This window comes from Coregonus clupeaformis, unplaced genomic scaffold (assembly GCF_020615455.1).
Source record: "Coregonus clupeaformis isolate EN_2021a unplaced genomic scaffold, ASM2061545v1 scaf1353, whole genome shotgun sequence".
Classification (NCBI taxonomy): domain Eukaryota; kingdom Metazoa; phylum Chordata; class Actinopteri; order Salmoniformes; family Salmonidae; genus Coregonus; species Coregonus clupeaformis.
Window position 1 is genome coordinate 56,354 of NW_025534807.1, and position 18,371 is coordinate 74,724.

The 18,371-nt window shown below is 50.6% G+C and overlaps 1 pseudogene; it reads right to left on the reverse strand.

The window, feature by feature from the left end:
- The window catches only part of LOC123486922, a 115,911-nt pseudogene that overhangs the window by 53,220 nt on the left and 44,320 nt on the right, over nucleotides 1-18,371 (reverse strand).

Genomic DNA, 18,371 nt, shown 5'->3' on the forward strand with positions numbered 1-18,371 from the left:
GGACATGTGCACCTAAATACCCGTAAAAAATAAAAAAATATATACTGTTATCCACTATGGTAGTTGTTGCAGCAAGAGATATTCATAAAATAATTAGTTAAACAAATTGCTTAGTTTGAAAACCCCTGTACTTTGGACCCTAGTGAGGGACAGCCAGGCTCTGACTGGGGCAGCTGAAGGTCAACACTCTCTCTCACACCTATTACAGATATGACTTCATCTGACCGAGACAACAGTAGGATGAGGAAGGTGCTGACCAACCAGACAAACCCTTAGCAAACCCATGTTGACCAAGCAGACAAACCCTTAGCATGTTGACCAAGCAGACAAACCCTTAGCATGTTGACCAAGCAGACAAACCCTTAGCATGTTGACCAAGCAGACAAACCCTTAGCATGTTGACCAAGCAGACAAACCCTTAGCATGTTGACCACAGACAAACCCTTAGCATGTTGACCAAGCAGACAAAACCTTAGCATGTTGACCAAGCAGACAAAACCTTAGCATGTTGACCAAGCAGACAAAACCTTAGCATGTTGACCAACCAGACAAAACCTTAGCATGTTGACCAACCAGACAAACCTTAGCATGTTGACCAACCAGACAATACCTTAGCATGTTGACCAACCAGACAAAACCTTAGTATGTTGACCAACCAGACAAAACCTTAGTATGTTGACCAACCAGACAACACCTTAGCATGTTGGCCAACCAGACAACACCTTAGCATGTTGACCAACCAGACAACACCTTAGCATGTTGACCAACCAGACAAAACCTTAGCATGTTGACCAACCAGACAAAACCTTAGCATGTTGACCAACCAGACAAAACCAGCATGTTGACCAACCAGACAAAACCTTAGCATGTTGACCAACCAGACAAAACCTTAGCATGTTGACCAAACCAGACAAAACCTTAGCATGTTGACCAACCAGACAAAACCTTAGCATGTTGACCAACCAGACAAAACCTTAGCATGTTGACCAACCAGACAAAACCTTAGCATGTTGACCAACCAGACAAAACCTTAGCATGTTGACCAACCAGACAAAACCTTAGCATGTTGACCAACCAGACAACACCTTAGCATGTTGACCAACCAGACAAAACCTTAGCATGTTGACCAACCAGACAAAACCTTAGCATGTTGACCAACCAGACAAAACCTTAGCATGTTGACCAACCAGACAAAACCTTACATGTTGACCAACCAGACAAAACCTTAGTATGTTGACCAACCAGACAAAACCTTAGCATGTTGACCAACCAGACAAAACCTTAGCATGTTGACCAACCAGACAAAACCTTAACATGTTGACCAACCAGACAAAACCTTAGTATGTTGACCAACCCAGACAAAACCTTAGTATGTTGACCAACCAGACCTTAGCATGTTGACCAACCAGACAAAACCTTAGCATGTTGACCAACCAGACAAAACCTTAGCATGTTGACCAACCAGACAAAACCTTAGTATGTTGACCAACCAGACAAAACCTTAGTATGTTGACCAACCAGACAAAACCTTAGTATGTTGACCAACCAGACAAAACCTTAGTATGTTGACCAACCAGACAAAACCTTAGTATGTTGACCAACCAGACCTTAGCATGTTGACCAAGCAGACAAAACCTTAGCATGTTGACCAAGCAGACAAAACCTTAGCATGTTGACCAACCAGACAAAACCTTAGCATGTTGACCAACCAGACAAAACCTTAGCATGTTGACCAACCAGACAAAACCTTAGCACGTTGACCAACCAGACAAAACCTTAGCATGTTGACCAACCAGACAAAACCTTAGCATGTTGACCAACCAGACAAAACCTTAGCATGTTGACCAACCAGACAAAACCTTAGTATGTTGACCAACCAGACAAAACCTTAGCATGTTGACCAACCAGACAACACCTTAGCATGTTGACCAACCCAGACAAAACCTTAGCATGTTGACCAACCAGACAAAACCTTAGCATGTTGACCAACCAGACAAAACCTTAGTATGTTGACCAACCAGACAAAACCTTAGTATGTTGACCAACCAGACCTTAGCATGTTGACCAACCAGACCAAAACCTTAGCATGTTGACCAACCAGACAAAACCTTAGCATGTTGACCAACCAGACAAAACCTTAGTATGTTGACCAACCAGACAAAACCTTAGTATGTTGACCAACCAGACAAAACCTTGGTATGTTGACCAACCAGACAAAACCTTAGTATGTTGACCAACCAGACAAAACCTGTAGTATGTTGACCAACCAGACCTTAGCATGTTGACCAACCAGACAAAACCTTAGCATGTTGACCAACCAGACAAAACCTTAGCATGTTGACCAACCAGACAAAACCTTAGCATGTTGACCAACCAGACAAAACCTTAGCATGTTGACCAACCAGACAAAACCTTAGCATGTTGACCAACCAGACAAAACCTTAGCATGTTGACCAACCAGACAAAACCTTAGTATGTTGACCAACCAGACAAAACCTTAGCATGTTGACCAACCAGACAAAACCTTAGCATGTTGACCAACCAGACAAAACCTTAGCATGTTGACCAACCAGACAAAAACCTTAGTATGTTGACCAACCAGACAAAACCTTAGTATGTTGACCAACCAGACCTTAGCATGTTGACCAACCAGACAAAAACCTTAGCATGTTGACCAACCAGACAAAACCTTAGCATGTTGACCAACCAGACAAAACCTTAGTATGTTGACCAACCAGACAAAACCTTAGTATGTTGACCAACCAGACAAAACCTTAGTATGTTGACCAACCAGACAAAACCTTAGTATGTTGACCAACCAGACAAAACCTTAGTATGTTGACCAACCAGACAAAACCTGTATGTTGACCAACCAGACCTTAGCATGTTGACCAACCAGACAAAACCTTAGCATGTTGACCAACCAGACAAAACCTTAGCATGTTGACCAACCAGACAAAACCTTAGCATGTTGACCAACCAGACAAAACCTTAGCATGTTGACCAACCAGACAAAACCTTAGTATGTTGACCAACCAGACAAAACCTTAGCATGCTAGTGTAAATAACAACCTCTGCAGCGCTGACGTTTGCTAACCCACTAAGCAGGAAGAATACCTGTGAGAGCTGATCAGAATGACTGTGCGTTGGTGGAATGTTGTAACAAGACGTTAGACTGACCCACAGTATTAAATAGAACAGGTTCATAGTTCATAGCATCTATGGCTGCATCCCAAACAGCACCCACTTCCCCACATAGTGCACTACTTTTCACCAAAGCCCTATGGACCCTGGTCTAAAGTAGTACACTATATAGGGAGTCCTATGGACCCTGGTCTAAAGTAGTACACTATATAGGGAGTCCTATGGACCCTGGTCTAAAGTAGTACACTATATAGGGAGTCCTATGGACCCTGGTCTAAAGTAGTACACTATATAGGGAGTCCTATGGACCCTGGTCTAAGTAGTACACTATATAGGGAGTCCTATGGACCCTGGTCTAAAGTAGTACACTATATAGGGAGTCCTATGGACCCTGGTCTAAAGTAGTACACTATATAGGGAGTCCTATGGACGCTGGTCTAAAGTAGTACACTACATAGGGAGTCCTATGGACCCTGGTCTAAAGTAGTACACTATAGGGAGTCCTATGGACCCTGGTCTAAAGTAGTACACTATATAGGGGAGTCCTATGGACCCTGGTCTAAAGTAGTACACTACATAGGAGTCCTATGGACCCTGGTCTAAAGTAGTACACTATATAGGGAGTCCTATGGACCCTGGTCTAAAGTAGTACACTATATAGGGAGTCCTATGGACCCTGGTCTAAAGTAGTACACTACATAGGGAGTCCTATGGACCCTGGTCTAAAGTAGTACACTATATAGGAGTCCTATGGACCCTGGTCTAAAGTAGTACACTATATAGGAGTCCTATGGACCCTGGTCTAAAGTAGTACACTACATAGGGAGTCCTATGGACCCTGGTCTAAAGTAGTACACTACATAAGGAGTCCTATGGACCCTGGTCTAAAGTAGTACACTATATAGGGAGTCCTATGGACCCTGGTCTAAAGTAGTACACTATATAGGGAGTCCTATGGACCCTGGTCTAAAGTAGTACAAGCATATAGGGAGTAGGGTGCCATTTGGGAAGCAGTCTATGGGCTGACTGACTCACCTGCGATGCAGTGACTCCGAGAATTTAAGGCTGGCATAGATGAACTCCTTGACCTGGACGTAGATCTGAGGAACAGACTGAGACATGGGCAGCTTCTTTGGAAAGTCTTGCTGTTGGGCGACAACAGATAAAACACAGGTTATTTGGAAAGTCTTGCTGTTGGGCGACAGCAGATAAAACACAGGTTATTTGGCTTTACCTGACTAAGCCCCTTGGACCTCTATAGGAGCGTAGGCCATCGACTTTAAAACACCAGTTCAAGCATTTTACATTTAAATCACATCGAATGTCGTGAAGTTAGTCCGTTTAAGGGGTGTTGAATGAAGGACAAACCTTTTCAATTTCTGCGTCGTGAAGGGGAATCTACTAATAACAGACTTGTACTCTTCTTGGGTTTCTACAGGGATCGGGCTGTAGTTGTCCAATTCAAAGATCTCCCTGAAGACCAGAGCCCATTTCTTCAGCAGCGTTTCATTGTACTGGTCTCTGATCTCAAACAGCAGGTCAAACAGTCTGTTCACTGGGAAGCCATAACCCTGGAGAGAGAGAGAGTGGAGAGATGGGAGGTCACAAACCAGAGGCATCCCAATCTTAGGTCCACTGGTTAATGACCAACCTGCTTGGCTATTGGGTATTGTATTAGGATCCCCCATTAGCTGTTGCGAAAGCAGCTACTCTTCTTGGGGTCCACACAGAACATGAAACGTGACATAATACAGAACATTGATAGACATTAACAGCTGCTTCACTCATACCTTTATAAGAGCTCTAGATTTAATTCAGAAGACCTGGACAAGTCTCACCTGTAATGTGTCTGCAAATATGACAATGAGGTTCTTCAGCTCCAGCACCAGGTCAGGATCACTGCAGTACGACTGGAAGGAAATGAGAGGGGATCAAAAAGTCCTGTTTCCTTCACATTCAAATGGAAAAGGGACAGTCTTACTCCCGGTCTTCTGGGTGAGGTAAGGGTTTATCTAGAAGTGTTGGAATGATCATTGGTATCTAGGCACTTTCTTCCTGGTAGACCCTCCCAGTGAGCAGCTTTGAGCAGGGCTCCATTCAGATTGATCTGACGAAGAGCTCAGGTCATCTGAGCCTAATGGGGACAGACTGCAACAATAACAGCAGATGAACTAGTGTGAATATGGTAAAGTGCTGTGTGCTCGGAGGGCCCAGGCAGTGTGGGAGGAGGAGGCAGCAGGGGACAGGCAGAGTGTGTGGAGGAGGAGGCAGCAGGGGACAGGCAGAGTGTGTGGAGGAGGAGGCAGCAGGGGACAGGCAGAGTTTGGAGGAGGAGGCAGCAGGGGACAGGCAGAGTGTGTGGAGGAGGAGGCAGAGGGACGGCAGAGGTGTGGAGGAGGAGGCAGCAGGGGACAGGCAGAGTGTGTGGAGGAGGAGGCAGCAGGGGACAGGCAGAGTGTGTGGAGGAGGAGGCAGCAGGGGACAGGCAGAGTGTGTGGAGGAGGAGGGCAGGGGACAGGCAGAGTGTGTGGAGGAGGAGGCAGCAGGGACAGGCAGAGTGTGTGGAGGAGGAGGCAGCAGGGACAAGCAGAGTGTGTGGAGGAGGAGGCAGCAGGGGACAGGCAGAGTGTGGAGGAGAGGCGCAGGGGACAGGCAGAGTGTGTGGAGGAGGAGGCAGCAGGGGACAGGCAGAGTGTGTGGAGGAGGAGCAGCAGGGGACAGGCAGAGTGTGTGGAGGAGGAGGCAGCAGGGGACAGGCAGAGTGTGTGGAGGAGGAGGCAGCAGGGGACAGGCAGATGTGGAGGAGGAGGCAGCAGGGGACAGGCAGAGTGTGTGGAGGAGGAGGCAGCAGGGGACAGGCGAGTGTGTGGGAGGAGGCAGCAGGGGACAGGCAGAGTGTGTGGGAGGAGGCAGCAGGGGACAGGCAGAGTGTGTGGAGGAGGAGGCGCAGGGACAGGCAGAGTGTGTGGAGGGAGGAGGCAGGGGACAGGCAGAGTGTGTGGAGGAGGAGGCAGGGGACAGGCAGAGTGTGTGGAGGAGGAGGCAGCAGGGGGACAGGCAGAGTGTGTGGAGGAGGAGGCAGGGGACAGGCAGAGTGTGTGGAGGAGGAGGCAGCAGGGGACAGGCAGAGTGTGTGGAGGAGGAGGCAGCAGGGGACAGGCAGAGTGTGTGGAGGAGGAGGCAGCAGGGGACAGGCAGAGTGTGTGGAGGAGGAGGCAGCAGGGGACAGGCAGAGTGTGTGGAGGAGGAGGCAGAGGGGACAGGAGGTGTGAGGAGGAGGCAGCAGGGGACAGGCAGAGTGGAGAGAGGCAGCAGGGGACAGGCAGAGTGTGTGGAGGAGGAGGCAGCAGGGGACAGGCAGAGTGTGTGGAGGAGGAGGCAGCAGGGGAGCAGGCAGAGTGTGTGGAGAGGAGGCAGCAGGGGACAGGCAGAGTGTGTGGAGGGAGGAGGCAGGCAGGGGACAGGCAGAGTGGTGGAGGAGGAGGCAGCAGGGGACAGGCAGAGTGTGTGGAGGAGGAGGAAGCAGGGGACAGGCAGAGTGTGTGGAGGAGGAGCGCAGGGGACAGGCAGATGTGGAGGAGGAGGCAGCAGGGGACAGGCAGAGTATGTGGAGAGGAGGCAGCAGGGGACAGGCAGGGTTGGAAATCAGTCAGGGATGATGGTAATATCCCGGGGCTGGGACTCCAGGGCCTCTCACAACGCAGGGTCCTGGGGACCAACAAAGGCCTGGTCAAACCCCGCTGCTGGGTTATGTGACTGCACCCTGGCCCTCTCACTGCCTGGGACTTTGCCCCTGCTGGTTTGTGGACTGCTACCCTGGCCCTCTCACTGCTGGGGACTTTGGCCCTGCTGGGTTAGTGTGACTGCTACCCTGGCCCTCTCACTGCTAGGGGGACTTTAGGCCCTGCTGGTGGTTAAATGTGACTGCTGGCTGGCCCTCTCGCTGCTGGGGACTTTGGCCCCTGCTGGGGGTTAATGTGAGCTGCTAGCCTGGCCCTCTCACTGCTAGGGGATTTATCCCTGCTGGGGTTAATGTGACTGCTACCCTGGCCCTTCTCTCAATCCTGCTGGGTTAATGTGACTGCTACCCCGCCCCTCTCTCTTGCTGGGTAATGTATCTCTCTTCTCCTCCCTGCTAGGTTAATGTGACTGTCTACCCTGGCCCTCTCTACTGCGGGGACTTTAGGCCCTGCTGGGTTAATGCTGACTGCTGCCTGGCCCTCTCTCTGCTAGGGGACTTTGGCCCCCTGCTGGGGTTAATGTGACTGCTACCCTGGCCCTCCACTGCTAGGGGACTTTATCCCCTGCTAGGGTTAATGTGACTGCTACCCTGGCCTCACTGCTAGGGGACTTTATCCCCCTGCTGGGTTAATACGACTGCTACCCTGGCCCTCTCACTGCTAGGGGACTTTAGCCCCTGCTAGGGTTAATGTGACTGCTACCTGGCCCCTCACTGCTGGGGACTTTATCCCCTGCTGGGTTAATGACTGCTACCCTGGCCTCTCACTGCTAGGGAACTTTATCCCCTGCTGGGTTAATGTGACTGCTCTGGCCTCTCTCTCACTAGGGTAATCTGGCTGCTGCCCTGGCCCTCTCACTGCTAGGGGACTTTTATCCCCCTGCTAAGGTTAATGTGACTACTACCTGGCCCTCTCACTGCTAGGGGGGTGTGACTGCTACCTGCCCTCTCTCACTCTTAGGGTTAATGTGACTGCTACCTGGCCCTGTCGCTGCTATGGGGACTTTATCCCCTGCTGGGGTTAATGTGACTGCTAGCCTGGCCCTCTCACTGCTAGGGGACTTTAGCACCCTGCTGGGGTTAATGTGAAACTGATAGCCTGGCCACTCTCACTGCTAGAGGACTTTAGCCCCTGCTGGGTGTTAATGTGACTGCACTACCCTGGCCCTCTCACTGCTAGGGGACTTTGGCCCTCTGCTAGGTGGTCAATGCCAGACTGCTACCTGGCCCTCTCGCTGCTGGGGACTTTGCCTGCTGGGTTAATGTGACTGCACACCTGGCCCTCTCTCACTGCTAGGGGGACTGTATCCCCTGCTGGGTTAATCTTGACTGCTACCTGGCCCTCTCACTGCTAGGGGGGTTAATGTGACTGCTACCCTGGCCCTCTCACTGCTGGGACTTTGATCCCCTGCTGGGGATTAATGTGACTGCTACCCTGGCCTCTCTCGCTGCTGAGGGGGTTACAATGTGATGTACCTGGCCCCTCACTGCTAGGGGACTTTATCCCCTGCTGGAGAGTTAGTGTGACTGCTACCTGGCCCTCTCACCGCTACCCTGGCCCTCTCACTGCTAGGGGACTTTAGGCCCCTGCTGGTGGTCAATATGACTGCTACCCTGGCCCTCTCACTGCCCCAGACTTGCTAGCCCCTGCTGGGTTAGTGTGACTGCTAGCCTGGCCCCCTCACTTGCTAGGGGGACTTTGTCCCCCTGCTGGGTTAGTGTGACTGCTAGCCTGGCCCTCTCTCACTGCTAGGGGACTTTATCCCCTGCTGGGGGTTAATGCGGCTGCTACCCTGGCCCTCTCTCACTGCTAGGGTTAATGCGGCGCTGCCACCCTGGCCCTCTCGCTGCTAGGGGACTTTTTGGCCCTGCTGGGACGAAAATGTGACCTGCTACCCTGGCCCTCTCACTGCTAGGGGGGTTAATGTGACTGCTACCCTAGCCCTCTCTCACTGCTCTACCCTGGCCCTCTCACTGCTAGGGGACTTTAGCCCCTGCTGGCCGTCAGTGTGACTGCTACCCTGGCCCTCCTCACTGCTATGGGGTTAATGTGACTGCTACCCTGGCCCTCTCTCACACTGCTACTGGCTCTCACTGCTAGGGACTCTATCCCCCTGCTGGGGTTATGTGACTGCTACCCTGGCCCTCTCACTGCTGGGGTTAATGTGACATGCTACCCTGGCCCTCTCACTGCTAGGGTTAATGCTGACTGCCACCCTGGCCCCCTCTCACTGCTAGGGGACTTTATCCCCTGCCGGGGTTAATGCGACTGCTATCCCTGGCCCTCTCACTGCTAGGGGACTTTAGCCCCTGCTGGGGATAAATGTGACTGCTAGCCTGGCCACCTCTCACTGCTAGGGGACTTTATCCCCTGCTGGGTTAATGTGACTGCTACCCTGGCCCTCTCCCTGACTAGGGGACTTTGGCCCCTGCTGGGGTTAATGTGACTGCTACCCTGGCCCCTCTCTCACTGCTAGGGTTATGTGACTGCTACCCCGCCTCTCTCTCACTGCTGGGTTAATGTGACTGCTACCCACTGGCCCTCTCCCTGCTAGGGGACTTTGCCTGCTGGGTTAGTGAGCACCCTGGCTCTTCCACTGCTGGTTAATGTGGCTGCTACCTGGCCCCCTCACTGCTAGGGGGCTTTAGCCCCTGCTGGGTTAATGTGACTGCTACCCTGGCCCCCTCACTGCTAGGGGGTTAATGTGGCTACTACCCTGGCCCTCTCTCACTGCACCCTGGCCCCTCTCACTGCTAGGGGACTATCCCTGCTGGGGTTAATGTGACTGCTGCCCTGGCCCTCCTCACTGCACTGTTAATGTGACTCTTGCTACCCTGGCCCCCTCGCTGCACTAGGGGACTTTAGCCCCTGCTGGGTTAATGTGACTGCTACCCTGGCCCTCTCGCTGCCCCAGGGTTTATGTTGACTGCCCCTGGCCTCTCACTGCTAGGGGACTTTATCCCCTGCTGGGTTAATGTGACTGCTACCCTGGCCCTCTCACTGCTAGGGGACTTTATCCCCTGCTGGGTTAATGCTGACTGCTACCCTGGCCCTCTCACTGCTAGGGGACTTTAGCCCCTGCTGGGTTAATGTGACTGCTACCTGGCCCCTCTCACTGCTAGGACTTTAGCCCCTGCTGGGTTAGTGTGACTGCTACCTGGCCCCCTCACTGCTAGGGGACTTTATCCCCTGCTGGGTTAATGTGACTGCTACCCTGGCCCCCTCACTGCTAGGGGACTTTATCCCCCTGCTGGGGTTAATGTGACTGCTACCCTGGCCCTCTCACTGCTAGGGGACTTTATCCCCTGCTGGGGTTAATGTGACTGCTACCCTGGCCCTCTCACTGCTAGGGGACTTTATCCCCTGCTGGGTTAATGTGACTGCTTCCCTGGCCCTCTCACTGCTAGGGGACATGCCCTGCTGGGTTAATGTGACTGCTACCCTGGCCCTCTCACTGCTAGGGGACTTTAGCCCCTGCTGGGTTAATGTGACTGCTACCTGGCCCTCTCACTGCTAGGGGACTTTATCCCCCTGCTAGGTTAATGTGACTGCTACCCTGTGCCCTCTCACTGCTAGGGGACTTTAGCCCCTGCTGGGTTAATGTGACTGCTACCCTGGCCTCTCACTGCTAGGCGGGGTTAATGTGACTGCTACCGGCCTCTCACTGCTAACCCTGGCCTCTCACTGCTAGGGGACTTTATCCCCTGCTGGGGTTAATGTGACTGCTACCCTCTGGGTTAATGTCGCCCCTGGCCCTCTCACTGCTAGGGGACTTTAGCCCCTGCTAAGGTAATGTAACTGCTACCCTGGCCCTCTCACTGCTAGGGTTAATGTGACTGCTACCCTGGCCCTCTCACTGCCTTAGGGGACTTTACCCCCCTGCTGGGTTATGTGACTGCTACCCTGGCCCTCTCACTGCTAGGGTTAGTGCTGACTGCTACCTGGCCCCTCTCACTGCTAGGGGACTTTGTCCCCTGCTGGGTTAGTCTGACTGCCCTACCCTGGCCCTCTCACTGCTGGGGGACTTTAGCCCCTGCTGGGATTAATGTGACTGCTACCTGGCCCTCTCCCTGCTGGGGGGACTTTAGCCCCTGCTAGGTTAATGTGACTGCTACCCCAGCCCTCTCACTGCTAGGACTTTATCCCCTGCTGGGTTAATGTGACTGCTACCCTGGCCCTCTCACTGCTAGGGACTTTAGCCCCTGCTGAGGTTGTTGCCCCCCCCCGGGGGTTATGTGACTGCTACCCCGGCCCTCTCTCACTGCTAGGGGACTTTAGCCCCTGCTGGGTTAATGTGACTGCTGCCCTGGCCCCTCTCCACTGCTGGGGACTTTGCCCCTGCTGGGTTAATGTGACTGCTAACCCTGGCCCTCTCACTGCTAGGGGACTTTATCCCCTGGTGGGTTTGACTGCTACCCTGGCCCTCTCACTGCTAGGGGACTTTAGCCCCTGCTGGGTTAATGTGACTGCTCCACCCCGGCCCTCTCTCACTGCCGGGTCAATGTGGCTGCTACCCTGGCCCTCTCCTCACTGCTCGGGTTAATGTGACTGCTACCTGGCCCCTCTCACTGCTAGGGGACTTTAGCCCCCTGCTGGGGTTAATGTGACTGCTACCCTGGCCCTCTCACTGCTAGGGGACTTTAGCCCCTGCTGGGTTAATGTGACTGCTACCCTGGCCCTCTCACTGCTAGGGGACTTAGGCCCCTGCTGGGTTAATGTGATCGGGTAATGTGGACCCTGGCCCTCTCACTGCTAGGGGGACTTTACCCCACAGGTGTTAATGTGACTGCTACCCTGGCCCTCTCACTGCTAGGGGACTTTACCCTGCTAGGGTTAATGTGACTGCTACCCTGGCTCTCACTGCTAGGGGACTTTATCCCTGCTGGGTTAATGTCTGACTGCTACCCTGGCTCCTCTCTCACTGCTGGGGCTCCCTGTTTATCGTGACTGCTACCCTGGCTCTCTCCTGCTGGGGATCCCGGGGTTTGTGACTGCTACCCTGGCCCTCTCACTGCAGGGGACTTTCAATCCCAAAAAGACACAGGGCTGAGCCCTCCATGACCCCATAGACCTTGTCATGGTCGAGCCAGGCCACTCGCTCCCCCTCACATCCAGGTGTGTGTGTGTGTGTGTGTGTGAGCTGTAATGACAGTTTGTATGTGTGTTTGTGTGTGAACGGTACTCACAGAGTGTATGTGTGTTTGTGTGTGAACGGTACTCACAGTGTGTATGTGTGTTTGTGTGTGAGCGGTACTCACAGAGTGTGTGTGTGTTTGTGTGTGAGCGGTACTCACAGTGTGTATGTGTGTTTGTGTGTGAGCGGTACTCACAGTGTGTATGTGTGTTTGTGTGTGAACGGTACTCACAGTGTGTATGTGTGTTTGTGTGTGAGCGGTACTCACAGAGTGTATGTGTGTTTGTGTGTGAGCGGTACTCACAGAGTGTACGTGTGTTTGTGTGTGAGCGGTACTCACAGAGTGTGTGGGGCACCAATGATCTTAGACAGGGCCATGTTCCACAGTTCATCAGTAAAGGCTCTGGTCACCAGTCCCTGTGTGGCGTGCAGAATGTGATCCTCCACACACGAAAAACCCTAGGATCTGATTGAAGTACGCGGTACCCCTCCACTGTCTCGTGCTGACCCAGGAAATACACATTATAGGTGGAGGTTTAGAGGAACAACTACTAATCAATGGGAATGGAAGAGAAGGGAACAGAGAGGGGAACAGAGAGAGGAACAGATAGAGGAACAGATACAGAGGGAACAGATAGAGGGGAACAGATAGAGGGAACAGATGAGGGGAACAGATAGAGGAACAGATAGAGGGAACAGATAGAGAGGGAACAGATAAGGGGGAACAGATAGAGGGGAACAGATAAGGGGAACAGATAAGAGGGATAGAGAGGGGAACAGTAGAGGGGAACAGATAGAGGAACAGATGAAGGGAACAGATGGGGAAGATAGAGGGAACAGATAGAGGGAACAGATAGAGGAAACAGATAGAGGGAACAGATAGAGGAACAGATAGAAAGATAGAGGGGAACAGATAGGCAGATAGAGGGGAACAGATAGAGGGGAACAGATAGAGGGGAACAGATAGAGGGACAGATAGAGGGAGAACAGATAGAGGGAACAGATAGAGGGAATGAGAGAGGAACAGATAGAGGGAACAGATGGGGAACAGATAGAGGGGAACAGATAGAGGAACAGATAGAGGGATAGAGAGAGGGGAACAGATAGAGGGGAACAGATAGAGGGGAACAGATAGAGGGAACAGATAGAGGGAACAGATAGAGGGGAACAGATAGAGGGGAACAGATAGAGGGAACAGATAGAGGGATAGAAGAGGGAACAGATAGAGGGGAACAGATAGAGGAACAGATAGAGGAACAGATGGGGAACAGATAGAGGGGAACAGATAGAGGGGAACAGATAGAGGAATAGAGAGGGAACGATAGAGGGGAACAGATAGAGGGAACAGATAGAGGGAACAGATAGAGGACAGATAGAGGAACAGATAGAGGGGAACAGATGAGGGAACAGATAGAGGGGAACAGATAGAGGGGAACAAATAGAGGGGAACAGATGAGGGGAACAGGATAGAGGAACAGATAGAGGGGAACAGATAGAGGGAACAGATAGAGGGAAGAAGGAACAGATGGGAACAGATAGAGGGAATAGATAGAGGGAACAGATAGAGGGGAACCAGATGGGGAACAGATAGAGGGAACAGATAGAGGGAACAGATAGAGGGGAACAGATAGAGGGGAACAGATAGAGGGGAACAGATAGAGGGGAACAGATAGAGGGAAACAGATAGAGGGGAACAGATAGAGGGAACAGATAGAGGGGAACAGATAAGGGGAACAGATAGAGGGAACGATGAGGGAACAGATAGAGGGAAACAGATAGAGGGGAACAGATAGAGGGAACAGATAGAGGGGAACAGATAGAGGGAACAGATAGAGGGGAACAGATAGAGGGACAGATAGGGGGATAGAGGGGAACAGATAGAGGGGAACAGATAGAGGGGAACAGATAGAGGGAACAGATAGAGGGGAACAGAGGAGAGGAACAGATAGAGGGAACAGATAGAGGAGAACATAGGGGAACAGATAGAGGGACAGAGAGGGGAACAGATAGAGGGAAGAGAGAGAGGACAGATAGAGGGGAACAGATAGAGGGGAACAGATAGAGGGGAACAGATAGAGGGGAACAGAGTAGAGGGAACAGATAGAGGGAACAGATAAGGGAGAGGGAACAGATGAGGAACAGATAGAGGGGAACAGATAGAGGGGAACAGATAGAGGGGAACAGATAGAGGGGAACAGAGAGGGGAACAGATAGAGGGAAGAGAGAGGGGAACAGATAGAGGGGAACAGATAGAGGGAACAGATAGAGGGAACCGAGAGAGGGGAACAGATAGAGGAAGAGGGGAACAGATAGAGGGGAACAGATAGAGGAACAGATAGAGGAACAGATAGAGAAGGAACAGATAGAGAGGGAACAGATAGGGGAACAGATAGAGGGAACCGATAGAGGAACAGATAGAGGGAACAGATAGAGGGGAACAGATAGAGGGGAACAGATAGAGGGAACAGATAGAGGGAACAGATAGAGGGAACAGATAGAGGGAACAGATAGAGGGGAACAGATAGAGGGGAACAGATAGAGGGGGACAGATAGAGGGAACAGATAGAGGGGAATAGAAGAGGGAAACAGATAGAGGGGGAAAGATAGAGGGAACAGATAGAGGGGAACAATAGAGGAAAGTAGAGGGAACAGATAGAGGGAAAGATAGAGGGGGAACAGATAGAGGAATAGATAGAGGGGAACAGATAGGGGAACAGATGGGGAACAGATAGAGGAACGAGATAGGGGAACAGATAGAGGAACAGATAGAGGGGAACAGATAGAGGGGAACAGATAGAGGGGAACAGATAGAGGGAAAACAGATAGAGGGAACAGATAGAGGGAACAGATAGAGGGGAACAGATGAGGGGAACGAGATAGAGGGAACAGATAGAGGGGAACAGATAGAGGGAACAGATAGAGGGGAACAGATAGATGGGAACAGATAGAGGGAACAGATAGAGAACAGAAGGGGAACAGATAGAGGGGAACAGATAGAGGGAACAGATAGGGGCAGATAGAGAAATAGAGGGGAACAGATAGAGGGGAACAGATAGAGGGGAACAGATAGAGGGAACAGATAGAGGAGAAGAGACAGAATGAAGAACAGAAGCTGGTCTCCATCCTCACCATGTTAGACTGAGGCTGCAGCACCAGCCTGGCCTGTTTCTTCCTCTGTTTCCTGTAGTAGTTCTCAAAGGTTTCTCTGTCACCCTGGAAACACAGACAGAACAACAAGCCAGATGTTTCACCTGATGTAGAAATGAAGATCTGAGTGGATGTGCAGGGGTACCAGGTAATAACATGGCTATATACAGGAAGTACCAGTACTGAGTGGATGTGCAGGGGTACCAGGTAATAACATGGCTATATACAGGAAGTACCGTACTGAGTGGATGTGGGTACAGGTAATACATGCTATATACAAAGTACCAGTACTGAGTGGATGTGCGGAGTAAGGTAATAACATGGCTATATATAGAAGTACCAGTACAAGTCAATGTGCAGGGTACCAGGTAATAACACGGCTATATACAGGAAGTATCAGTACTGAGTGGATGTGCAGGGTACCAGGTAATAACATGGCTATATACAAGTACCAGTACTGAGTCAATGTGCAGGGGGTACCAGGTAATAACATGGCTATATACAGGAAGTACCAGTACTGGTCAATGTGCAGGGGACCAGGTAATAACATGGCTATATACAGGAGTACCAGTACTGAGTGGATGTGCAGGGGTACCAGGTAATAACATGGCTATATACAGGAAGTACCAGTACTGAGTGGATGTGCAGGGTACCAGGTAACAACATGGCTATATACAGGGAGTACCAGTACTGAGTGGATGTGCAGGGTACCCAGGTAATAACAAGGCTATATACAGGAAGTACCAGTACTGAGTGGATGTGCAGGGGTACCAGGTAATAACATGGCTATATACAGGAAGTACCAGTACTGAGTGGATGTGCAGGGGGTACCAGGTAATAACATGGCTATATACAGGAAGTACCAGTACTGAGTGGATGTGCAGGGGTACCAGGTAATAACATGGCTTATACAGGAAGTACCAGTACTGAGTGGATGTGCAGGGGGTACCAGGTAATAACAAGGCTATATACAGGAAGTACCAGTACTGAGTGGATGTGCAGGGGTACCAGGTAATAACATGGCTATATACAGGAAGTACCAGTACTGAGTGGATGTGCAGGGGGTACCAGGTAATAACATGGCTATATACAGGAAGTACCAGTACTGAGTGGATGTGCAGGGGTACCAGGTAATAACATGGCTTATACAGGAAGTACCAGTACTGAGTGGATGTGCAGGGGGTACCAGGTAATAACATGGTTATATACACAGGGTACCAGTACTGGTGGATGTGCAGGGGTACCAGGTAATAACATGGCTATATACAGGGTACCAGTACTGAGTGGATGTGCAGGGGTACCAGGTAATAACATGGTTATATACAGGAAGTACCAGTACTGAGTGGATGTGCAGGGGTACCAGGTAATAACATGGCTTATACAGGAAGTACCAGTACTGAGTCAATGTGCAGGGGTACCAGGTAATAACATGGTTATATACACAGTACCAATACTGAGTCAATGTGCAGGGGTACCAGGTAATAACATGGTTATATACAGGGAGTACCAGTACTGAGTCCATGTGCAGGGGTACCAGGTAATAACATGGCTATATACAGGAAGTACCAGTACTGAGTGGATGTGCAGGGGGTACCAAGTAATAACAAGGCTATATACAGTATATCAACGAATTGTGGGCACTAGAACAGTCTGCAGCACCCGGCCTCACCCTACTAGAATCTGAAGTCAAATGTCTACTGTTTGCTGATGATCTGGTGCTTCTGTCACCAACCAAGGAGGGCCTACAGCAGCACCTAGATCTTTCTGCACAGATTCTGTCAGACCTGGGCCCTGACAGTAACTCAGTAAGACAAAAATAATGGTGTTCCAAAAAGGTCCAGTTGCCAGGACCACAAATACAAACTCCATCTAGACACCGTTGCCTTAAAGCTGAAAAAACTACACATACTCAGCCTAAACATCAGCGCCACAGGTAACTTCCACAAAGCTGTGAACGATCTGAGAGTAGGGCTGTTGTATTCGGCGCATGTGACAAATAAAATTTGATTTGATTTGAAAAATAATATAAAATAATGCCACTGAATTCTAAGTAAATCTTGTCTGCTAAATGAACTAGTGTATAATAATAAATATAATATGCCATTTAGCAGACGCTTTTTATCAAAGCGACTTACAGTCATGCGTGCATACATTTTTTTTGTGTATGGGTGGTCCCGGGGATCGAACCCACTAGTGTAGCCCACAGCCATATGGCATAGCCAGATCAGGACCTAACATAAGGACAACTCAGAGTATGCTATTCTGTTCTTCTGAAATAGACTACATTTTCTGCATATCATGTTTCTTTAGACCTGTCTTAAATAAATAATGGATTTATTGTGACGGTGTAGGCTATATTACATGGATTTATTAGACTTTTTCAAATGTAGATGTTCCAAAGGTCTGCATCAGTGGCTTGTAGGCTATGAGTAGAAACAGGAGATGCTAAATGTGTTTATGTTCATTAACGGTTCAATTACCGTGAGACTAGCAGATTTGCTAGCAATCACAGGCTGACAAAATGTAATGGCCCTCGCAGGAGAAAGCCCCTAAAAAGCTGGTCCTGGGAGCTCTGTTCACAAACACACAGAGCCGCAGGAGAAAAGCCCCTAAAGCTGGTCCTGGGGCTCTGTTCTGAAACACAAGCCGCAAGAAAACCCTAAGAGAAAGCTGGTCCACCGGGGCTCTGTTCACAAACACACAGAGCCCGCAAGGAAAAAAGCCCCTGAAAGCTAGTCCTGGGAGCTCTGTTCCACACAAAACAGAGCCACTTGGAGAAAAAGCCCTAAGAAAGCTGGTCCTGGGGGCTCTGTTCACAAACACACAGAGCCACCCCGGAGAAAAGCCCCCTAAGAAAGCTGGTCTGGGGCTCTGTTCACCCAAACACACAGAGCCGCAGGAGAAAAGCCCCCTAAAAAGCTGGTCCTGGGGCTCTGTTCACAAACACACAGAGCCCGCGGGAGAAAACCCCTAAGAAAGCTGGTCCTGGGGCTCTGATCCACAAACACACAGGCCGCAGGAGAAAAGCCCCTAAGAAAGCTGGTCCTGGGGCTCTGTTCACAAACACACAGAGCCGCAGGAGGAAAAAGCCCCTAAGAAAGCTGGTCCTGGGGCTCTGTTCACAAAAAACAGAGCCGCAGGACAGCAACACAATTAGACTGAACCAAATCATGAGAAAACAAAAAGATAATTACTTGACACATTGG